This window comes from Dipteris shenzhenensis, chromosome 1, assembly GCF_047967505.1.
Source record: "Dipteris shenzhenensis isolate YYH24624 ecotype China chromosome 1, Dip_SZ_1.0, whole genome shotgun sequence".
In the NCBI taxonomy this organism is placed as follows: Eukaryota; Viridiplantae; Streptophyta; class Polypodiopsida; order Gleicheniales; family Dipteridaceae; genus Dipteris; species Dipteris shenzhenensis.
In genome coordinates this window covers 39,714,038-39,731,658 of record NC_141596.1, presented here as the reverse complement: position 1 = coordinate 39,731,658, position 17,621 = coordinate 39,714,038, and positions in this window count along the sequence as shown.

Below are 17,621 nucleotides of genomic sequence, written 5' to 3'. Positions count from 1 at the left end.
GGTGTAGCAATTAGAGGGCTCTTTTCAAAGGTGCAATGCCATGTTGAGATGGAGGGTGGGTAGTCGTGCAGATAGCCCATATTTGTTGTTCTTACACTAGGGACAACCCAAACCATCCTCAGCCCCCTTAACCCATTCTTGAACCTCCCATGTGCATCTGCCCTAGATCAGACTTTTGTGGGACCTTTCGGGTGAGCTTCTCTTCTCATTTGGTCTATTACATGCATGCCTCCTCTTTCTTTGTGCCTCTATTCAATTGTTTTCTCCCTCCACTTTTCAAAATTCTGATTGTAGTACCTGGCAACTATTCAGCCTCCTACTACACTGTCCCCTCTTGCTTTGCCCCTTCATTCTCTTTCCCCTCTTACTCTACCCTCTCTTACTCTGGCCTAACTATTTCTCCCTCCATTTTTTGATTTTGTGGCTATAGCACCCTATAGCACCTTTTGTAGCTACCTTGCTATCCCCTCTAGCTCTGGGTTGCACACTCTATACCCATCCTCTCTCTACCTTTGTATGTGTCTCTCCCTCTCATCTACCTCTATTGGAGCTACTCTCTCTCTCTCTCTCTCTCTCTCTCTCTCTCTCTCTCTCTCTCTCTCTCTCTCTCTCTCTCTCTCTCTCTCTATCTATCTCTCTCCCCCCAAGATCCACCCTATTCACTGACCTTGTATTAGAGGTCCGTTATTGCTATTGTGACCTCTATTACTACCTTCTCTCTATTACAAGCTCTCCATTTCCGTGCAAGCATGGCGAGGAACAATACTACATGACCATGCAATATGGTGACTTGTTTTATGTTCCACAACACCCAAAATGCATTGGATGAGTGGATCACTTGCACCTACATTTGGAATGACTAGATAGTCACATGAAAGGATCTTCATATAAGCATCCCTATAGATAAGGAAGAGGAGATTCTTTGGGTGCTTAATAAGACTTTAGATCTCTAGGCACATATATGGTATTCAAGTGAGTTAAAAGAACTCATCAAGTACATGTAGGACTACAGTAGGTTTTTTGCATATCCACTTGATGAGTTTGCAAAAGGATGGAATCCAATAGATTATGAGGAAACCAAGTTTGTGAATTGCCTATGTTGTTTGTGCTAATCTTATGAATGATGGATGTAGATACCAATGTCCTCAAGGATAATCGCATATTCTCTACTATAAGTTGTCGCATCTTCTAAATTGTACCTATGCTATTTGCAAATGCAGCACTCTCAATTTAAAGATTGCATTGAAAACTTTCCAAATGATGCGGTGGTTTCACTTATTGACTTTGCAAATGCATTCAAAGTGTAGAATGAAGTCCAATGGATGCATTTATGAATGTACCATCACGATTCATTTTTTCTATTGTTGGGAGATGGGAGGCACAAAAAAGCAATCCATCTTTTGTATTTTGAATGACAAACAACATGAAACACTATTCATGTAGCATTGCTTTAAGCTTCACTACCAATGGCTAGTGTCTAAAAGCCTAAATCTTAAAAGATGCCTAAGTGTAAACACGATGAAGAGAGTGCTCATGACATGTACCTCAAGTCAATTAGGTTCCAAGATAGATTAGCTTGGACTCATGAAGAGAATCTTGAGATAGTGCAAAGTGCTTGATTGATATTAAAATGAACCTCCCTTTTATAGGTGAGGGTACTTACATCCATATGCTTGCTCACATATGGGATATCTCCTCCATGCCATGTGGCAGCTTGCCCTTTACTCATACCTTTGCTCTACATGTGCTCATGGCACCACAACTCTCAACACCTCCCCTTGGTGCCATGATCCTTTGGCTACTGCAAGGTGGTCAGATGTGAGTTACAAGATCAAATCCTCCCCTGGGTGCTTTCATAGCTACTCTCAGGTGGTCAGGTTTGATTACAAAATATAGGCAAGGTTGGCAAGGTTTTTGTTTCTCAATACATTCCATTGATGTCATGTTTTGGCTCATGGCTTGATGATGATGCTGTGTAGTTGACCTGCTGGTTCTTCATCTTCTTCCTTGTGTAGCTTCATGCATGATGCTTTGTTCTTCCATGTGCCTTGATGCTTTATGTGTGGATGCCATGCTTCGAGCTATGGTCATCTCATGCACTTGTGCTTTTGGCATGCTTATGACAATGATGTGTGCATTCATGCTTTGATTTGTCATTTGTTGCAAAGGTCTTACCATTAGCTTTGTTTTGCTTCAATGGCAGTGTCTAATTGCTAACAATGATTTTGATCTAATAGGCCATAGAGCTCGAAAAGATGATCACTTTCTCTTTTTGGAGCATGTCCAAATTCTTCCTGGATTGGAAGTTACGCCTTGTTGAAGTTTTTGTGAAGAAGAGGGGGCTTGATGATGTGGCATAGGGATTCATATGCTGCTTGCAAACTGTGCTTGGCAAGGGGTTACTATGCTGAGGTGGTGCTGCTGTGACATGTGGCAGTCTTCTTAAGAAAACTTAACTATGGTCCAATCACTCAACCTAACCCTACTAACTTAACCATGGTTAGGATGTTCTTGACCATTGACTAAGGTTTAGTGTTATCTGCCACGTGTCTTTTTTATTTGCTATCACATGTACCAAGGTTACACCTTAGAAAACAAGGAAATGCAAGCTCTCTGTAGACGGTGAGGACGCGGTGAAGATCTCGTGGTCGGCGCGAGAGCATAGATGCTATTGCAGGCGCACGATGAGGAGGCTCGCAACTCGAGGCAGCATATGGATTTTGAGGAAGCTACCTTTCGTTTGGGCTACAACCACAGAGCCAGGAGTCGGGAGGGCCACAGAGGTGTAGATGAGGGCTGGAGAGCAGCTTTGGTGATGGAGTGTAGTTATGGCTCGTTGGAGCTATTGGCTGTCATAGTCCATGAGTGACCCAAGTTGGTGTCATTGCTTATTCTGTCGGTTGAAGGAGACATTTGTGCATCGTGCTATTCGTGACCTTTGTTGGAGCATCATGCTCCTGAGCATAACCTTTGTTGGAGCATTGTGGGCGCTGCTGCAGGTCGTGGACCTTGGAGTCGAGAGGCTTGGCTGTGTGTCTTTGTACTATTGTAGTTCATCAGCGCTAGGTAGACGCTATTGTGAGAAGCTGCTGGAGCTTGGAGGAGATGCGTTGCTATGAGCTAGGAGGCATTTCAATTCGCTATAGGATGCTGAAGCCTGGCCTTGTATAGTGTGTTGCTACTTGCTTCTGTGTCACGACCGCCAAGCTATTGCTACTACTGGAGAGCCATTTACATGAATGATTCCTCTGTAGATTCTACCTTAGTTGACTGGTGTGAAGCCTTAGGAGCTCTTGCTATAGGTATAGGAGTCACAGGAAACCTCACAAATCTCTCTTTCTCTCAAAACCAGTAGAGCTTCGGGCTCTCTCTCTGAAACAATAGGATCTCTCCCTATCTATCTCTCACAAGGACACACATGCAGATTCTCTCTTACTCACGGAATTTTCTAAGAACCTCCAAAGATATCTCTCTCTCACAAACTCAATTAATCATGAACGGAATGAACAAATGGAAAAGACTGGAAATCTTTCAATGGGAAAATGAAAGAATGAACACTAAAAGAGAACACTCAACCTCAATCTTAAACTAATCTAGGAGAACTAGACCTAAGCTCTGATACCATGTAAAATGGGGGGATCGAGCTCTCCTAGTCACTGAGAAAACATCCTAATACAACACTAATCTAAGGAGGATGCAACCTAAGTGCAAACATGATGAAGAGAGTGCTCATGACATGTACCTCAAGTCAATTAGGTTCCAAGATAGATTAGCTTGGACTCATAAAGAGAATCTTGAGATAGTGCAAAGTGCTTGATTGATATTAAAATGAACCTCCCTTTTATAGGTGAGGGTACTTACATCCATATGCTTGCTCACATGTGGGATATCTCCTCCATGCCATGTGGCAGCTTGCCCTTTACTTGCCCTCTTTACTCATACCTTTGCTCTACATGTGCTCATGGAACCACAACTCTCAATAAGACCTTGCACAGGCTAGAGCCCATCAATGGAAAAACTGCAATAGACCTAGACTAGGATAATATATTTAATGGGACAAAATGCAACAGACCTAGATTAGGATAATAACATAATCCTAGATTAGGATAAAGGTCTAGCTAGATAACATGTGTGAGATGGGTGACCATTTTGCAGTACTCTTAGAGCAAAGTGAAGGATCAGTGGGGAAAATCGGTTTAACATCAGAGATGAAATGGTGTTTGGAATATATTATGAAAAGTCCCTCTGGGAAAAAGCAATTATTATGATGCACTACCTACTGTTGTGCATGCTGATGTAGTGTTGGCAATAAAGTTCAGATGTTACAAGTAGAGCACAAGGTTAAAGGTCGCAAAAGTGTATCGTGTCACCATGAAGGTGCACAAACAAAGTGTCATTGGAAGGTCTGCATAAAATTCAGGAGAACTAGATGCAGCTCCAACTTGGAGATCATGCTTCCAATTTTTGCCATCTTTTAAATTGTTTACATTTCCAAAACATATTTTCTACTATTTTCTAACAACTAGGCATAGATCATGCTATTATTTTGAATTGTTAACACTAGTTTGGTGGTGTAGCTGATCACAAAAGTGACCATTTGATGATAGTTTTTTAAAAAACCACACCTTCCTTGAGAATTCATAATTTTTATTTTCCTTTTGTATGCTAATAGTACAATGCTCAAGCTTTGTGGGGAAATATATACATTTTAGAAACTCCAAAGTTACCACACAAGCATATAGAAGCATGGGGGGTACAAGTCACACAAACAAAACAATGGAAGAAATTTGTTGAATCAAGATAATTAATCATTTACTAAAGATAGTTGATATAAGGGCTCAAGTTATTCCTCTTTATTGACCTTGAAGATGTGGGGTAAATTCCCTCCCTTGCTGGCAATCTTTTTCTAGCATCGTTTCCAAGCCACCATTATATCAGACTCATAAACTTGCTTGTCCATTGCATTGCACTTGGTGTCGATGAAGTAAAGCTTTCCTTCTTTGTGTATCTTCTTGGGACGTTCAATCTTCATCACGGATAAGAGGGTCTTACCACTTGTCATTGCAACAAGGGAAGTGTCTACTCTTGTACAACGGTAGCGTCTAGAGTTAGTTTTAATTTTGAGGCCATTGCTCAGCAGCTTAAGGTTAAGCATTTAGTACCTTCCCCATTTTGGATCTGCATGGTAGATCAATGCCCGACTAAATTCAAAGGTATGCTTCAAGATGTTGTAATTACTATTGATGGATTTCATTATACCATTAGTCTATTGGTTATGTCTATGGAAGAAAATTCCTATCCTATTTTCTTGGGATGACCATGGCTTAAAATCACCAAAGTCATGCATGATTAGAAATCTAACATAATAACCATAAGGATGGGGGACACTAAAGTTTAAATATCCACCAATCCAAGCAACGTCCCAAGTAGCTATTGACCAAAAGACTTGGAGATCAAAGATTAGTTCCCATGAGATGTGGAATCACGGCTGATGGAATTGCAAATATTGTCTATTTATGAAATTGATGTGTTCCAAGTTGCCATTGATCTCATGGATCAAAGGCACAATGATGTTGCATATGTCATCTCTCTCACCCATCCGCACAAGGATATCTTCTATGTCTTCCATAGGTGGAGGGGGATTTGCTAGTTTAATCCAGCCTTTGAAACTCTCCAAGAGGTTGGGACAATTTCGTAATAGGATTCCAATGGGAATTGACATAGGGCAACTTAGAATGCTAGAGAGTGCAGCTCCTTCAGTTGGAGTGGTAGTACATTATATTGTGGATTTTGTTGTTGGAACAGAGGCTCGAGTACAGTATCAATACTCGGTGGGGTCAAGTCAGGGATTGGATCTTGTGCTTGCTTCTCAGCCTCAAATTGAGCTTGTTCCTTTTGTACCCATTGCTGAAGTGCCTGAAATTGAGCCTTCTCCACTTTCGCATTAGGGTATGGAGCTTCTTTTATTTGAGGCTCGGGAGCTGATGTGGATGAGCTTGGCTACTCATTGTCGCTTTCTTTGGAAGAGGTCTCCTTGATTGAATTGGAATATTAGGGTCCTTGGTGGCCTCTTTTTGCTAGCGTGTAATTACATTCATAGGTTGTGATATTATGCTTGTCGGCCCTAGACTTTGATGGTCCACCCTAATAATGCTGATTGGGACATCAGGCTTAGCCTCAGTTTGTTGTGGGATGTTATTTTTCATGGGACAATCCATACAGGCATGGCCAATGCCACAATCTCTGCAGAGTGGTTGGAAAGTAGCGGGGCTACTAGCACTCTGCGATCTGGTGATTCTCTCCACAACGGTAGCGCTTGATTGGTGCTCGATATGTGTTGGGTCAAACTTGATTCACATAGACTGGTATTAAACCTTCTGTGCCTTCCACATAGTACACTGGGCACTCAGCTTCATACTCGAATGGCAAATCCACTTCCTCGGCTTGAAGTCGTTGTATTGGAATTGCCGGAGGAGCTGGATTTGGAGCTCTTGGATATGGTCGTGGATTTGTATTCCTGAGAATTTCACAAGTGGCAGTGTCCCAATAGCAATGCCAAGACCACTAAGAGAATCTGAAGTTCAAGAAACCGATAGCATTGGAGAAACTCCAATCTATGAGGGACCGGCAAAAACATGCACAATAAACCTTGCCCTTGAAGGGAAGGAAGAAAAATTGGTTTTCATTGGGAAACAGCTTTGACAAGAAGATGAAACCAAAATCAAAGCACTTCTAATGGAATACTGTGACTACCTAGCATGGTCATACAAAGAGATGAAAGGAATTTCACCAGACGTGGCTGTACACATGATACCTATAAGGGAAGGTGCTCACCCTAAGGTATGTGGACCTTATCGCACAAATCCTAAGTATGGCACCATGGTAACTCCTAGATGTCGGATTCATCTATGAGATAGAGCACACTGATTGGGTTTCACCCATCATGGTAGATGACATGAACCCGGTGATGTGGCGAATGATGTGGTGGCAGACTGTGCTGACATGGCACCTGTGATTGGACTACTGACATGGCAGGCGAGTAGCTAAAGGATCAAGAGCGGCTAGAGGTTGAGAAGATTGGGGAGCAAGAGTGCACATGTTGCATGTCTAGCACAAGGCATCTAATTGGGTAATCCTTAATAAAATGCCCTCTTCTATAGCAAAAAGGGACATTGATTTGGAAACCACTCATTGTATGTGACCTTGTGTTGAACCTAGAATCCATCACCTAGGAAATAAGTAATCACAATGGGAAGAGATTGTGGCAATCGTCAAGTGAAGTAAGCCTAACCCTAGTGATAGCTATACTAGTAAGTAGTGGCTGGGCAGCCTCACACACTTGCCATTGTAGGAATAACTATGCCTGCAATGTTGTCTATATGCTCCACCACCTGCAACACAAACGGATATCATTTAGTAATCCAAGGAAGAGCATCAAAAAGTAATCTACCTTGGGTTACGTGCGGAGGTAACAAAGTGTTTCATCTAAGGCCACATATGAATGTTTCTATCCTTTGATACTATTGCGGTAAGCTCATGAGTACTCTCTGTGCTTGCTCAATGGTTTGTAACCCAAATGAGAAATAACCAAGAATAACAACATAAAAACTATGACAATGACACCCAATGCTACCATGTTGGTGTACAACCAATCTTGGAGATGTTGATCTCTACCTAGCAGGAAATACATAAGGTGACTCAATATAAAGTCCTCCTCTGCTATACCTATCAACTGTATTATGTTTTGAGGGAATGTAAAAAGGACATTGATCCCCTCAAGTTAATTGATGGGAGGTGCATGAATGTCAGTCTCAACTTACATTATCCTCAAGGTGAGACAAAAGAAAGAGAGGATGGGATGCAAAGCCATAAACACAGTTCTCACAAAAGTCCAAATCAACCTGCTTCAAACCTAGCAATAGCTTTCTTGAGTGAAGAATCTAAATCCCCTTCTCACTCATGTGTCCAAGCCTATGATGCCATAGAGTTGTATCTACTCCTATAGAAGCTAAAGCAATAGAACAATAAGCATTATTGGTACATACATACAACATACGTACCTTGGGTCCTTTTGCTTTACCATTGACCCTTTAGTGACCTTCCACAAATCTCGTACAAAATTTGTGGTTGTGTAGCCTTAATCATCCAATTGTCCTACTGAAATTAAGTGTCTTCCTAAATCAAGAACATGCCTTACCTCTTTCAACAACCATCGGTTTCCATTTTGCAATTTTATCACAGCACCTTGCCCTTTCCAATAACCTTCAATGCTTCATTATTACCTAAATAAACTTCTCCAAAATCACCTTGAACATAGTCTTGAAAATATTTCCTATGAGGTGTAGCATGAAATGAAGCCCTTGAGTCCACAACCCATGCATCAATGATATTGTCCAATGAAAAAATTAAGGCATCTTGTAACACAGTACTTGCTACATTTTCTTCTTTCATATTCTCTTGTTATCCGTCTTCCTTTTTCTTTGCAACTAACATATGTCCTTTCTTCCCACAATGCCAGCACTCCAAGTTCCCTTTGGATTTGGATCTACTTCTTCTTGACTTGTTGCGATCTCGTGGGCTCTTTCCTCTCTCCCTTTGTCTTTACCTATTCTCAAGAGTCAAAGAATTACCTGATGTTTCACCTATTCTTTTTGTCACATTTCCTTGCTAAGGAGAACACCTACAACATCATCAAACTTTAAAGTGTCTGACCTAGGAGCAAAGTTACAACCATGATCAAGCCATCCCAACTTTTTGGCAATGAGCATAAAATGAGGAGAGCTTGAACCTCATCATCAAAGTTTACTCCTATAGACCTTAGTTGGCTTGTATTTGTATTGAACTGATTCAAATGATTAACTACAGACCCACCTTATGACATCTTTAGATTGATGAGATGCTTCATAAGAAATACCTTGTTTAGAAGCTGATGTTTTTTCATACAATGTATCTAGTGTGGTCATCAAGTCCTTTGTTGTCTTCTATTCAAGAACATTGAAATCCATTAACACTACCAAACATAGTCATATCATTCCTAGCACCTTGCTATCGAGGTATGGTTATTGTGAGAAGAATCCTCCCTTTTCCAGAGTAATCCTTAAAAGGTCAGATTTGACTCTAAAAGAGCCTTTTATAAACTCACATAATTGGCTTGTCATTTCCTTACGGCATAATGCTTCTTGTATTCCTCTTCTAGCATTAGCTAGACTTAGGCTTAACTCTAATCTGAGCTGTATGGCTCTCACATGAGCTTAATATCAAAGCATGGGTGTAATGACCATACCACACCATAGTGTGTGATTTATATACTTAGTGATGATTAGAGAGTTTATTTTTACTTTCATGTTTCCTTGGAGGCTAATGTGGCTATCCCTTACTAGTGCTTAGTTAAATCTTGGCTTAGTAGCTATTCTAAGATTTATAGCTCTCTCTATGAGCATAATAGAGCTCCATTAAGGGTCTAATAGTATAAATTCTACTCTTTATAGGTTCTTTCTTGGCTCAAGAATTTTGTATAGTAGGCCTTCATAGGTTTGTGCTAGATTTAGTCACATACAACATCCATTGGATTTTCTTTGTGTGACTAATAATCATAGATTTGTGCTTGCTTTAGTCACATATGACATCCATTAGATTTTCTTTGTGTGACTAATAATCATAAGTTCTTGGGATCATTAAATACCAAGGTCATTCATCAAATCCTCATGCCAACACATTGTACTAATAATTATTGCAGATACCTATTCTAGCAATGGCTAGGGTTTCATAAGTTATGACTATAGGGTTCAAGGTAAAATTAAAATGCTTCAAAATATCAAGCATTTGCACATTACTATATTTCTTCTAGCCATGACATAAATCTCATGGTGTACGAATAAATTCTGATTTATTCAAAACTATAATGTCTCTCCCACAAATTCAAGCATTAAAGATGATGATGATTTTTAAGATAAAAAATACGTCATTTTTCATATATCGTGCCCATGACAGCATCTTTATTTAATAGAAATTATCTTGAATTTTTTGCTATATTACCTTGTAAATATTTCTTTTTCTATGTCTATCTATGTGAATTTGATGCATTTCATGATTTTCCATGAAGAAATGTAGACTTTATAGGGGTAGATGAAGAAATCTAACCATAGTGCAAAGGATAAAGTTCATAAGGATGGAAACTTCTATTTGAAGACACCAAAGTATTCCATGGCACAAATTTGGCCATTTAGAGGGTGTCCAAAACTTGCCATGGCACAAATTTAGCCATTTGGACGCCCTCTAAATGGCCAAATTCATGCCATGGTAGGTTTTGGTGTCTTCAAATAGAATGCCATCTCGATGAACTTGTCTTCTATATTGCAGTCGAATTCCCTCTAAGTTTGTCAAAAATGATCATTAGGGTGGCCAAGTTAGCCAAGAGAATTTTAGATGAAAAATAGAGAAAGAAAGATGATAAATTGACAAGTTGTTTGACAAGAGGTCCTATTCCCTTGCCATATTCCTACCTTTCCTTTGTCTCCTTCTCCAATAGCCTTCCTATGCTTTAGCTTGCACTCAACACTTTTGCTCCTAGACCATTCTAGGCCTTGGTTGTCTGTCTATTCCAGTGTGTCCATTTTGCTTAGAAGACAACATGACTATCTTCTAGTCCTACTTGCCCTATTAGTGTGAGCATTCCAAGGTTTTTCATTTTCACCTTTGATTGCTACACATTGTCTAACAAACATCCTCAACTTTCTTTGGGAGCTCGCTTTTGGTGCGACCTATTGTTGGGGTCTCTATAGAGCCATTTTGTGTCAAAGATAGCCTTAAAGCACTAGCCTTAAAGCTTAGTTTTTCATGATATTTCATCCGTGTCAATTGTAGCATGTGCAGCTAGCTAGGTCTCTCATTTATTTGCTAGTTTTTTGCAAATATGTTCATTTGCTTTAGTTCTTAAGTTTGAGGTAGCATAGGTGCACACTTTGGGGTAGTAGATTATGCTTCAGGTTGATGCTACACATTTGTTTCAGGGAAGCACTTGTTCTTCTCAATATGCTTTTAAAGATGACATTTTCTAAGGATACCTATGCATGAGGTAGATCACAATTGATCTTATCAAGTTAATGGCAATTGTGGTTATCACAACCAAGTAGGACTGGGGTGACATATATCACATCATCTTCTAGGAAAATCAGCAAGGAACTAAGAAAATGACTCTTGAATACATCGATTGGGGAGAGGAATGTGAGCAGGGAAAAAGTAACGGGAAAGAGAAGAAAAACTCAGACCTATATGTCACAATACCTGCAAGAGAGGCTATGGATTGCAATTGAGATGCCAATTCAAAAGCATACAAGATGCTCCTTGCACCAGATACTAGCAGGCCTCCAACAAGACAAACAAACTATTCACATAGCAAATCCAAAAGAAGAAATGCTCGTATTTATGTCTTTCACCTCTTAGGGAAACTCTAACCCTAAACATTTAATTTAGGGAGTACTTGGGTTCACATCAATGTTCACAGAAAACATTTCTCTCATCAAAATAGATTTTAAAGCCAGAGCATAATTGAATTGCCCGAAACTTTGTAGACTTTATAAAATTGAGAAAATAGTTTTTGTAGGTAAAAATAAAAATGTTCTAGGTTTGTATATAGTTTGTAGGTTTTTCTATCAATACTAGTTCACACCACCTGCCCGGCCCTAGAGGAGGAAATAGAATTGGAGGATGGCTGCCAGGTGTGGTCATTCACACCACCCGACAATCATCAGGCTACTACATTACATCACCAATGTGTGATTAGTGTGGCAGGTGGAGGAGATGGATGAGCCAATCATGTAGTAGTTAGAGCAGCTAGCCATGGAGGAGTGGACAGCCTTCATGGGATGGACACAAATCTTTTGTATCAATGTTTGGGCCCATCTCTCCTATTGGACCAACTAGGATGGTAGCCCTTTACACTACCTTTTTGTGAGTGGTGTGAATGTAGCCTAAGAAGAGCTAGTCCCCATGCAACAAATATCTAGGGACCTCGAATGATAATCAACATGCATCGAATTCAGTTGCAATAGTGTATTTGTAGGCCCTATGGAGGGGTTGAACAACCTTGCAGGATACACGAATCATGAATGGCAAGAAAAGTCATAGGCGGAGGATGATGGAGTATGTGAGAAGGTTGCACAATTCATAGGTGGCAAGCAAATTGATAGGTCAAGGAAGATAGATTTAGTAGCTAGAGGCTAATCTTGGCCACCCTTAGAGAGTCGTTGTTGATCTTCGGTGCAGTGGCTCTAGAAATCTCACATCTGGTTCTCAATGGGTTGCATGGGGACTGGTTATCTAGTGAAGATAGTCAGAAGAGTTGGAGAGTATCGGTCTATGGGGACCAGCTCGAACAAAATTTTTGCCAAGTTTTTCAAAGGGAGTTCACACAAAAAGGAGCTTTCTATGACCAAATTTTGTGGAAAAAAAAAAAAAGGTTACTAGCAAAAAAATTACCTTGCTCACTAGGCTAGAGAAGCTCACCACTAACATCAAGAATTCAGCCAAAGTTAGATGCAGTAATAGGATGCTCGCAATTTTGTCCTCACTTAGCCAATGGTGAAGGTTGTTTACACCAAAACATTTCTAGACAGCAGCTTCATAATCACAGAAGAAGATGTATTCTGGCGCCTCAATTTCCTTTGTATCTCTGGGGCGACACAAGATTGCTCTCTTAGGAGGGAATCTACCTCTTTTGGTATGTCCATTTCTAGCTCCCATTTTAGGAAGATTTATGGAGCGTGATTCAGTGCTTGAAAAAAATTAACTTATTGTATTTTGCACCTGTTAAAGTCTATAAAAATTGATAGAAGTTGTGAGAGAAAGGTAATTATTGAGGGTTAAATGTTTGTGCAAGCTTGATTTTAAGGTTTATTGAAAGGTTAGACTTTAAAATACCAACAAGTTTATAGAAATATCTTTAAAATAACGGAGAGTATTGGGTTATGGCTTCATAAATTAATGATTAAAAAATATTAATGTTAAGGCTATATAAAACCTATTACAATTTGCTGCAACTTTTGTTGTGCAATGTGGATCGTGGATGTGCATTGAAGCTAAGATCACCCGACACGATTGCTCTTAGGGTCTAGTTAGTAGGGATAATATTTGACTTCTAACAGTGAGTCATCTTCTCAAAGTTCTTGTGACCTCCCTGCCATCCTCTTTGAGAATCTTGAACTTTGTGGAGGTGAACTCGAGCCTTCAGGTTAATGTCAAACTGAACAGTGTAGAGTCCAAACTTCAGAGTCCATATGCATAGCTTTAGCCTTCCACATCTATCACGGCCAAAACACATCATTATAGCTTCACATTCCAACTTCTAAGGTATGTACTTACTACTCAATCATCCCTTTCGATGCAAGCAATCGGTGTGATGAATCAACTTTTCTAAGCCGAGATGCTGTGTATTGTGGAATCAATATCTGAAAGTTCAATAGCAGCTGTCAGCATTTCTCTTGACAAACTCTTGTAATGAATGAATGAAACACTTGAGTCTCTATTATCTAGATTTATAAGATTCAAGATACTATTAGAGTTTCAATCCACAATAGAGATACTCAATGTGAATACAAAGTCATCCTTTCTTGTTGGCCCTATTTGTCTATAAATGATCAAACTTCATGCCTTTCAAGGTCCCTGCCATGGCCGTAGGATCATCTAGGTGATGAACGGATGTGTCGATGAATGAGAAGGTAGCAGTTTGTTTAGAAACTTGAGTTACTAATGTGGCATTTTTTATACAATTCTTTCTCTTGCACATTGCATTTGTAGACTGGGATCAATTGTGACATATTTCCAAACAAGATCATCTTTTGTTCTAAAAATGGTTGTAAAATTATTTTTGTAAGTTTTGCATAATTTTCTGATGCTTGTGTTCAATATTTGCATGTCATGATTGAGGTTTCATCAATTGTGATTATTTTTGTGTTTGTAATTCTAGGTATCACTCGCTTGCTACTGTTATTGCTCAAAATATATTGGGCCCCTTTGGTAAAGCAAATTGATGATGGATAGTAGTTGCTAATACACTAAGCCTCAATGTGGCGGATCCTTCTATTGCTACTAGAAAAATGGATTTTCCTTGTTTTACATAATTATTGTTAATGATAGTGTAAATTGCAATATCCACATAGGGCATAGGGGTAAACCCTAACCCTAACCCTAAGGGGTTCACATGTATATCTTCATGTTCATTGTTAATACACTTAGTGTACAGGTAGCTATATCGTGTGCACTCCTCTCTCGCTCCCTCTCTCACTTCCGCTATCATGGTATCAGAGCTGGTGGTGTTCCCACTCCCTTCATGAGTGTCAAGCCCTCCTTTTGATGTGTGACATCTTCCATTGAGAGAGATTTTCGTCGGAGAGAGTCAAGCCCTTGCTTCCATCAAGGCGACAAGCCCTCCATTTGAGGCATCTTCTTCTCTTGTAGTGTTTAGCTTGTAGAGCTCCTCTTGCCCCTTCGATTTGCTTTAGAAAGCTCAAGAATCCGCTTCTTGGGGCTTGAGATATCTCATCTTGAGTGATATGTGGTTCACTTCATGATTTTGTTCATTTTAGAGAGATTGCTAAGGTTCTCTTGGGAGAAAGATTAAGGTTTGTTGTTTCTCTAGGGCAATTGGCCTGAGCTGGCTGTAGTACATTAGAGTGGAATTCTGAGATGAAGATGAAAGAAGGGAAGGAGCACCCATGACTTGTGCTAAGGCAGAGCTTCGACCACTCTATTTAAGCTTCAAAGCCCACGGGAATGCAGCTAACCTCCATTCTTGAGCTTCTCCAATTCAAAGACTCCATGCTTCAATGAGTCCTTCCATGCCTCCAAACATGCTTCTCGGCTCCTTCTACTCCATAACAAACTGCAACGACTATCCTTAGGCAAGCGGCTACTACAATAGTGATGCTCCTACCATGGGCTCCTTCTGCGACTCAATGCTAACCAGTAGCCGACTCCTCATGTCAATCCCTCGACTCTAGCAAGGCAAACTTGGGCTGCTCCAACAACACTACGAGCACCACCTCCAAAGCATTAGTTTAGTGGCACAATGACCTCCACAAATCGATGAGCCTCACACAGCAAGCTTCTCCAACAAAAGCATGACCCGTCTTAGTAAAGGTTGCGACCCAGCAGCAAATGACTTTTGCCCACAGTCAACCTTGGAACGCTAAGAGATCTAGGCGCCCACGATGCAACGAACCTTCAATGGGCCAAATAGTCTCCTCCACTGACTCCATGGAAGCTACGACATGCTTCAATGGCTCCTCGAGCACATCCATGGCCAGAGCCTTCAAGTCCTCTACCACGGGCAGCGGCTCCACGACCAGCCAAGACAAATGACGCTCACGCAACATGACGGCTCCAACGAGGAGCTCTCTTGCAAAGAGACTCTCCTCTTCATAATGTCTCCCACAACCTATAGTATGGCAGCTCCATGATCGGTAAAAGCTCCATGCTCCCTGGCTCAAGCTTCAAGCCTGCCCACAGACAGACGTTGGTCCGTCAATGGAATCAAAGACGATTCCGTCAGAATCTTAGTGATACCACCTCCCTTATCTATCTGCCATGTGGTAGATAGGCCTAATCCCATGGATAGGTCAAGTTGACCTAGGTTTAGAGAGTGGTCAAGGGTTGGCCATGTGGCAAACCCCACACATTATTCGGGTTACTTAACCACTGTTACTCTAACTGGACCCCCACTTGCCACATCATCAAAGCTGCCACCTCACTTGTAGCCCAGTCATCAGTGCACAATCACATAGGTGCCATATCAGTAGGCAGTGCCAACTCACTGTGCAACCTCAGCATCAGTGCTCAATAGGCACAGTCCCCTCCATAGGCACACAGTGCATTACTACATGTGACCTCCACAAGCCACATCATCATTTTTGGACCCCCTCCTTGGATCAAACTTTGGCCATCCTTCCAGTAACTCCTCAGTGCGAGGCACTCACATCTTTTGTCGCATGCAAAGATACATGCCATAGCGCACTCAGCTCCTCATGTGATACCATTCCAGCATCCATCACTAATGCTTTCACCTCTTACATAGAGCATACCTTGGGCTCAGTTCCCTTTAGCAGTACAGATCAGCACATCAGTCTTTAGGACATCTCAACATTGGCTCAGTCATGCCACATTGCACCACCCTTGGATCCAGTGATCACCACCTCTTTCGATCATCAGATCATTCCTCAGCACGAGGATACCTACGCATCAGTGCAATCCTACCCCAATGCAGTGGACATCTTTAGGTCCACCAGCCATAGCGCAACCTGGGGAGACTCAGTGTTTCATCATGTACTTATGGCTGTCGTATACAGTCTTACATGATGCAGATTAGTGGTTGGATCCACGACTTCAGATCGGTCCCTTATTCATCAGCATTCGGCACCACATATGCCTCAGGGACATCTTATGCATTCACAGTTGTACTTTAGGCTTCTAGGCCTTTATACTGTTAGCTCCTTCTTGATGAGTCTTTGATAAATGCTACAACTTGTGCCAATGGTTGTTTAGCTATGCACACACAAGAGAACCTTCAACTCATGACAATTGAGCATACAGGTTTGACAGGTTTCCATACCTTGTTAGTTCTATGGGCCTCTTATTCAACAGAGTAGTGTATCATACCTGCACCTTCGGCCCCATATTTTTAGCCCTTGGATCACTCTGTCCACATCGACTATGCGGTCTTCTTTGACCCTGCATCATTCGACAAAGATCACAGTTCTACTGTAGCATACCTTTACCATTGCTATCACTTCTTTTGGGTTGGTGACACCCTCGTATGTCACAACCTACCGGATCATATCACCATAGCTACATCAACTAGCCTCACATCCGGATGCCTCTTCCTCAGAGCAGCTACATAGTCCATAGTGACTTATAACATGTTCAGCCTTGACATGTTTAGCACACAGCCATACACACAGTTCTCCATGCAGTCATCTTTTGATCGACCAGTCTTTGATCCAGGTGGACTTTACTTCTGCATATTTTCTTCCTCTTCCTTTCGACCTATCTTTTGGGTTTTATTCTTAAAGGCGAAGGATGGCCCACAACTTAAGAGGGGGAAATCCACACCTTGTATAGGACCACATAAGTTGTACTCATTGTACATGCTTTCGCAATGTAGTCGTGTGCTCACATACGCACATACTACTCTGATTTCTTTTAGTTTTCTTTTCTAGTTTTGGATGCTATCTATCATATGCACCAAACGAAATCCACAAATAGGTCTTGTACATGCACCCTCTACTTACCCCCAATGCAATTTAAGAGGGGGTGTTAAAGATAGTGTAAATTGCACTATCCACATAGGGCACAGGGGAAAACCCTAACCCTAAGGGGTTCACATGTATATCTTCATGTTCATTATCAATACACTTAGTGTACAAGTATCTATATCATGTGCACTCCTCTCTCTCTCCCTCTCTTACTTTCGCTATCAATTATAAGTGATGTAATTGATCTTAAAAAATGATCTATTACCCTTGTTATAAACTTCTTGCTGTTGGTGAAATGATAAAGTAGCAATTTTAAGTCCTTGAAATTTTCCCATCATTTGAAGAATTTTAATTCGAGTAATTTAGGTGCTAGGC